At 32.4% G+C, this 7666-nt stretch overlaps 1 long non-coding RNA gene across 1 annotated transcript; it reads left to right on the forward strand.

The window, feature by feature from the left end:
* The first annotated feature begins 542 nt into the window (after positions 1-542).
* On the forward strand, positions 543-3989 carry LOC143074260 (uncharacterized). Its single transcript, XR_012977759.1, has 3 exons — positions 543-809; positions 2417-2515; positions 3937-3989. It is a non-coding gene; the product is annotated as an uncharacterized LOC143074260 (long non-coding RNA).
* The last annotated feature ends 3677 nt before the right edge of the window (positions 3990-7666 follow it).

The raw sequence follows: 7666 nt of genomic DNA on the forward strand, positions 1-7666 counted from the left end.
AATAAAGACTGAGCAACACAAACTCTAACACAACCTTGGGTTTATTTTTGGTTTGGTTTTGAATTGTAGGTAGATCGTGCTCTACGTGTGACACCCGTCGTGTTGCTCATGTTGTAATAATTCTAGTGATAACGGAGTGAATACAACATTAAGATATAATTTATGCTTAGCAATGCTGGCAAATAATGGTGTCGTTTAACATGTTCAATAAATTCAGAGTTACCAAAATTACTTATTTATGATAAACAATAAGTTGAAAAATTAGTTCAATAGTAAAATGCAATTGCATCCCCGTTGATTCGATAATTGGTGTATGTTAACATTTTTGCATTACTAATCATTTTGAATGTTTTGCATACTGTTTTGAATACTGTATACAATGTATAACCGAATGAACATACTGAGTAAAATGTATACACTCATCAATGTAGATATGATAAGATTATGTTTATTTCTCTCTCATACATAAAGAGCATGATATCTACTTTTTTTTAAACAATATCTTTGTAATTTAACACTTAAAATTGTCTTGTTAGGACCGCCAAGGACACCTCAACATGTTAGGGCAGTTGCAATGGACCATTCAATAATAGTAAGATGGATAGCAGACTTAAACAGTGGACTAAAAAGACATTTCATCGTAAAGTACCGTAAACATTTTGACCAATCTTGGAGTCAGATTTCTGTAGTAGGGAGTTATACTGCTACCATAAGTGGGTTAGAACCTGATACAGTTTACTTAGTTCGAGTGTATTCCAAAACAGGAGCTGGTGAAAGTGAAGGAACAACGGAGATTATAGTTAAGACAGGTATACATAATTTTCACATGAAGTAAATTTATTAGGTGTTATTTTCAGTGGCGGATCCAGAAATTTACATAAGTGGGGGCCCACTGACTGACCTAAGAGGGGGCCCGCTCCAGTCACGCTTCAATGATTCCCTATATAAGCAACCAAAATTTTTCCCAAAAAGGGGGCCCGGGCCCCCTGGGACCCCTCCCCTAAATCCGCCTCTGATTTGTGAAATGGAAGAGTTAGTTAAAAGGTCCAATAAACCTATTCAAAAATTCATTTTTAGATAAATGTTTGTTGCCGTCAACAATTCATTAGGGAATTAATTCAACTATTTACTTACCTCATGCCTCGTTGAATTCCGAATACTTCCATATTGATAATTGTTTTTTATAGAACCAGCAAACATAAAATTTCAACAATCACATGCTATACAACTATTGAGATATGTTATATGAAATACAACAAATTCGAAAAACTATTCTACACCTAACCCAATCAATTGATAGGAGACACAACTTTTTTGCAAGTTTAAATGGATTGAATTAAGTTAGTCTGAACCTAAAGGGTAAAACAAACCGTTGTTATATTGTTATTCCTGTGTGTGTGTATGTTTGTGCGTTTGTGTTATGCATACAACTTCAAAAATAGTAACATATTTTCGCAAGGTACATTGTATTATATCAACATCTATAATTTGCTCGATACTTCTATATTCATTTCCAGATATATTGAACATTAGAAATATCATGACAGGATATTACAGCACAAGCAAACAATTGACACGCAATGAATAAAAAAAAAAGCACGGAAGTACATCTATCCAATTCAAATCATTATGTATGTTAATAAGCTCATATGCGTATGGCCCGAGTAAATAACTAAGGACTGTGTGTGAACTATGCAAAACGTATTGCATAATTATGATTTCCTTAAAAGACATTTTGACGTATTCAATCATACGGTAACCAATGTAACATTATTAATTAATCACAGTAAATGTTACTTAAATACTTAATACTTGATGTGTTCCTGGTCATACTGATACGAACATACAATAAAACTTAGATCGTATATATGTATTTACAAGAAGACATGATAGGTTAAATGAAAATAAGTTAATTGTTGGAATTATAAAAACATCGAAACAAGAACATAAGAAAAAAGCGGTACATGTCTCAAACGCCTGTGGTTTCACGTACAGACAAAAAAAGTAAAAATGTTGGAGAGATGCGCATTAAAAAGACGCGAGGTAAAAAAAATAATAAATACCTCATAACTCAAACTTTATATGTCTAAGATCAAGAAATTCAATAAGTGACGTTTTTGGACCAGAAATAAGCTTTGCGTTCTTGCATGCTATGATTATTACACAAATGCACATATGGCTTAAATACTTATATGATCCAGTATGTTAAAAAACGAGTATAATACTTATATGGTCGGTTCATTTGCATATGGTCGGATCATATGGATATACACAAATGGTCTTGGATACGCGTATGGTTCAAATACACATACGGTCCGGGAAATACTATATAAAACACAAAACTATTGTTGCACCATCAATATTAAAGATGTAATACTCATTGTATAGTCTAACTTTTTCTTATGTTTATTTATAGAGAAACATCATTATAAGGTTCAAGTCCTGTCTGCAGATTTCGCTGTCATAATTGGAACCATAATTTTATTCATGTTCCTGTGTTGTTGTGGATCTAGAGGTACAATATATATGAGCTATAAACAAATTAGAGAACACGCAGTGTCATTATTTTTAGAAGAAGCGAGTTGAACTTAAATAAAACGTAAATATTTGTTAATAAGGCGATCATTAGAAAAGATATATAAATTAGATTTAAGTATTTTATTGATGCACTGGTTTCAAAAATAATCAAAGGATATTCACCGTCAGACGTAAGCAAATTGACAATGGCATGGCAAAACACGAAACAATCGAAAAAGCAAACAACAGTATATCGCTTGATATATTAAAAAATAAAATCACAAAAATACTGCACTCCGAGGAAAGTTCAAAATGGAAAGTACCTAATCAAAGGGCAAAATCAAAAGCTCATTTAACACATCAAACGAATGAATACATGTAACAACTTTCATATTCCTGACTTGGTACAGGCATTGTCTTATGTAGGAAATGATGGATTGAACCTGGTTTTATAGCTAGCTAAACCTCTCACTTGTAAAAAAAGAAACACAATTAGGCATATAAACAAAGTATGTAAGCAAAAATAAAAGATAAGAATACAAAGATTATCAAAGAACAATAACGGGATGTATAGGTACAGAGACACGTCAAACGAATACCACAAAAAGTAGACTAAACAGTAACAATAGCATCCAAAAAGACAAATAAAAGAATACTATAACACATTATTAAAATAGTAAACAACGTCAGTACCCAGAATTTATAATTTAAGACCATAGTGTTTTATTTGTGAAGTTGATACCGAATATTCATCAACACGGTATTTGTATCTTTTTTTTTAAAAGGATGATATTTTCTTTGTCATACATCTGGTTCAATCTCCTAAATAACATGTTATTTGGCATATTGAGACTATACTTGCTTTACTCGTGCGCTCATCACTTTATGATATCATTAGTAAACGGTATAACATACAAATATAAACAAATCAATATTTGTATTTTCCCATTGTGCGCCATCCAATTTCCTGACGAAACCAACGTTTTGCTACGTGGATGCAACTATGTATTTGTTACAAAATCTACATAATTAAATTATCGTTCATAGTACGGCATTTACAATGAGCAACATATACAACGTATGGTAAGCTATGACAGACACCAACATCAAATATGTAAACTCATCCATTGAACAAAACAAATAAAAAATAAATATGACGGACACAAACGAACGACAACTAATGTGTTACATGTTTCTGACCGGGACAAGGAACAGAACAAAAATATATTAATATAGAAAAATAAAACAGAACAATATCGTAAAATAATTTTACCGCTTGATATTAGGAATGAACACGATTTATACCAGTAAAGGAAGACAATGTTACAGTAATGGTTTAATAATTCGTCTAGGCATTTTTATTTACGAATGCAAATTTTTATTTAATTTATCTTATTTTCTTTTCATCACTATTTTCAGCTTTGAAGAACCGACAAAGCATTAGCAGAAAAAAAGAAAGTAATTCCACTAAGTAAGTTTAATGTAATTATCTTGTATTGTTTATGCACTATACATTTTGATATCAATATTGAAAAGATTTGCCAATTAGTTTGCTGGACGGCCAAAGTCTGTATTATAAAAGATAACACGGTACATATATGGTATAATCTGACACAAACTTAGTTGTTTTTTTTATGATAGAAAATACACATTATCGTGTGTATAAATTTGAACACGATTGGATTTAAATATATAGAAAACGTGTTCCACATTACAACAACTCGTTTCTTCTTCAGATGTAATGTATTATATCTTTGTTCTTAAATTACACACACCGTTGAACAATTCTATCGAATTTCTAATTTTCCAATTTTCTATTCGAATCATCTATGTTCTTTGGTAAAATGTTATATCGTAACAAAAAGAGCAGAAAAGTCACCACAGTCAAGTTATAAAGTCGAATATATCAGATTATCGATTTTCAAGAAAATGTCATCTCATTTCATTAAGCATAATGAACGTTATAAATTCAGATTCTAGACCAGATCAAATACGTTTAAAACATGCAAAATGTAATTTTTAATTCATTTATAAATGTTTAATCATGTGAGAATTTTCAATATAATGAATCTTTGTTACAAATTGACGTTGGGTCAATCTGATGTCAGATAACGCATGACAAAACAAACAAGACTTACTCATTTGTGGCCTGATGCTGTTATCTGCTTTATGGTCGGTATGATGTCTCTTTGCTATATTCTCCATTTTCATTCCTAGTTTAATTGATAATATAATAGTACAATAGCTATTAAAATGATAATATTATGTTTCATACTATACCTATATAAGCATCATATACCTTCAGTCTTAACCGTATATGTATGTTTGGCAGGAGAAATCCAAGAATCGACGATATATCTTCAAGAAACGATGAAACATCTACAAGACTAGATCATTACGATGAAATAACTAGTTCGTATTATAATCCTCAAGCTAAAAGGAACAACACACAACAAGAAATACATCAGCCATTAAACAGCAATGAACATTTGGAAACCTATAGCGTTTCTTGTAAAAATATAACACCCAAAACCATTCACCAAGACTCACAATGTCAAGAGAATGTATCATCACGATCATCTTCTGAAGAATCGTATCTTGCTCCTTGTAGAAGCTATGTCAATACTGATCTTACACACAATACCAAATACGAGAGTCCCGATAGAAATATTGTATTAGCAGATATACACTTACTTGAAGAATTGTCAGTTGCCAGTGACATTAGTGAAACAAATATGAAAGGCATTCTAAAATACGAATCATTACAATTATCCAACACAAACGAACATGCATATAACAAATATAACGATACAGAGTTATAGAATGTAGGTGGTGTTACTTTTTTACAAATAGTTTTCATCAGTGTGAAATGATATTCATTTTAATTGAGAATTTTTTTTTAATGTAAAATTAATTGTTTGTTAACTTCATTCTATTTTTGATTCCTGATTTTATTTAGACATTAATCAGTATGTACAGTTCTATTGTCCAATTGTATCTTATTAAAACTGTTTCTTTTACATCATTTTTTATAAGAAGATATAATTTATCTTTTTATAAGTCTATAACTAGAGGCTCCAAGGAGTCTGTGTCGCTCATCTGATATTGTTTCTTACAATTGATCCATGAAATAATGCAACTTTGGGGTCAGTTTCAGAGATAGAAGTAAAAAAACTGAATTTGTCCCCTATTTTCTAGTTTTAGCCATGTCTGACATGTTGGGTAGGCAGGGTCACCAGCCACATTTTTTAAACTAGATACTGTAATGCTCCCTAACCTGGTAACAACACAACATAAGAACACACAGGTTTTGATTGACAACCAAAACCCAATACTACTAGTACATGATGTACGCAGCGGTTTTCTTGGCTACTAAAATGATTCACAATATTTAAATTCGATTCCAGAAAAAGGAAACAGATCTGAATTTGACGATTACATAGAAAACTTTTTACATTAGCAGATATGATATATGCCTTCTTTTGTACAATACTGACGAATTAATGTCGAACATGCTATTCGCAGATTTAAATGTTTGCGCTGGTTTAGTAGAAAGATGACAAAGTTTATTGACCGAAAGTTATGAAACTTCACTTTATCATGCTCCATTTTACTTTACATTGTATTATACGATTGAAAAAACAAGCAAAACGTTTTTTGAGACGACCCCCTTAACATGTGTATTGTCTCGCAACTCTCGTTTGTTGTTTGGCAACATTAATCATTTATCTTACATGTCTATTTGTTACGTACAGAGGACGTGTTTTTCAACAGACTGGAATTGGAACCAATTGTGCCCCTCCTCTCGACGACTTGTTTCTTTGTCATTATGAGGCTGACTTCATACAGGAACTTCTCAAGAAGAAAGATAAGAATTTGGCAATATTTTTTAACTCTACTTTCCGCTATATAGACAATGATAGAAGATATTCTTTCACTAAATAATTAAAAATTTGGTGACTATGTTGAACGCACCTATCCCATCGAACTAGAGATACAGCTTATAGCAGATACAGTTAAGTCGGCCTCATATCTTGACTTACATCTAGAAACATCTAATTAGCAACATTCCTATAGCACCTGCATACGGGATATATATCTCACAATTGATAGTATATTCCCGTGCTTGCATTTCCTGAGACGATTTTCTTGATAGAGGGTTTTTCACAAGGAAGCTATTAAACCAAGAGTTCCAGATGGTGAAGTTGAAATTATCCCTTCGTAAATTTTACGGACGCCATCACGAGTTGGTTGACCGTTATGGAATAACCGTTTCACATTTGGTATCGGATATGTTCCTTAAGTCGTAACTACAATCCCCTTCCCTTTCATGAATGTGACCTACGGAATTAGCCTATTCACCGGATTTGTCATAACATGAGCAACACGACGGGTGTCACACGTGGAGTAGGATCTGCTTACCCTTCCGGAGCCCCTGAGATCACCCTAGTTTTTTTGTGGGGTTCGTGTTGCTTATTCCTTAGTTGTCATGTGTGCCATTGTGTGTATGTTTGTCTTTTTCATTTTTAACCATGGCGTTGTCAGTTTATTGTCGATTTATGTTAAAATGTGTAATTCGCAAAAACAACATTTTACATCAAATAATAACCGCTCGTTTGAATAATGTCACTAGCGCTTACCTGTCTCTTCGCAATTTTAAGGCGACGATTTAACAATGTCTTTGGGGACACTACTGTGTCACTTTGTCACGTCTATAACGTAAAGAGAGATAAATCAAACGATTTTTGTGAGATTTGTTTAATTTTTGCTGAAGTATGGTTAATTCATTCACTTGCAATCGTATGGTTGGAGGTCGTATAGGTTGTCTGTGAATATGGACCCTTTAACACATTGAATTATCAGTCTATCTGGTGTACCATTTCTTGCAATGGCGCATACATTATAGCGAATTAGGTTTACTGGTTTTAAATCAATGTCTGTATTTGAAACAATGGTTTTGACTTTTGGTAGTGTAATTGACGTCCAGGTTTCCATATATTCACAAAAACCACACCAAGGGTTGTTACACTTTTTATGTGTTTTAAAGTAATGCATGCAACAAAATTAGCGCTTATTAAAACTTTTATTATTTTTTTTTTATACGGATCATTATTTTCAGAAAGGGAACTTTCTGTTGTTCAGACGTTTG

The sequence above is a fragment of the Mytilus galloprovincialis genome, chromosome 5 (assembly GCF_965363235.1).
Source record: "Mytilus galloprovincialis chromosome 5, xbMytGall1.hap1.1, whole genome shotgun sequence".
NCBI classification, from domain to species: domain Eukaryota; kingdom Metazoa; phylum Mollusca; class Bivalvia; order Mytilida; family Mytilidae; genus Mytilus; species Mytilus galloprovincialis.